At 38.5% G+C, this 550-nt stretch overlaps 1 non-coding gene across 1 annotated transcript; it reads right to left on the reverse strand.

The window, feature by feature from the left end:
- Nucleotides 1–224: 224 nt before the first annotated feature.
- On the reverse strand, nt 225–295 carry TRNAG-CCC (transfer RNA glycine (anticodon CCC)). Its single transcript has one exon. It is a non-coding gene; the product is annotated as a tRNA-Gly (tRNA).
- Nucleotides 296–550: the final 255 nt, after the last annotated feature.

Below are 550 nucleotides of genomic sequence, written 5' to 3' on the forward strand. Positions count from 1 at the left end.
TGCATTTGCACGGTTCAAACTGATGGAATGTTGCATTTTGGTTTTTGGATCATGGCACGACCACGTTAACTTCATTAGATGAATGGTGCATATTACTCTTAGAGTCCTTTTTGTGGATGTGGCCTGCGATCTAACCGTCTGACCTGTGTCCACGAAACTTTTAGTTTTAGTTGATTTAAACAATAATAATAAAATAAAATCTGAAGAGAAAAAGAAAAAAGGAATGCGCATCCAGGGAATCGAACCCTGGTCAGTACCGTGGGAGGGTACTATGATACCACTACACCAGATGCGCTCACATGGTCCGAGGGCTGAGTGAAATAGTATTTCTATATTAGTATTCAATCGTTATACCTACACATTTCCAGCCAATTCAAATTTCACGTCGGCCTAATTTCTTACAATCAAATGAATGGTTGAAAATAAATGATCCGCGGCTCAATATTAACGTGTAGAATTGGATTCTTAATATCATTCTTTAGTGTGATTTTCGTCCTATGCTCTATGCTTGATAGGGACCACAATTTAGATCTTTCAGATCCCACGTCAA

This window comes from Magnolia sinica, chromosome 19, assembly GCF_029962835.1.
Source record: "Magnolia sinica isolate HGM2019 chromosome 19, MsV1, whole genome shotgun sequence".
Classification (NCBI taxonomy): domain Eukaryota; kingdom Viridiplantae; phylum Streptophyta; class Magnoliopsida; order Magnoliales; family Magnoliaceae; genus Magnolia; species Magnolia sinica.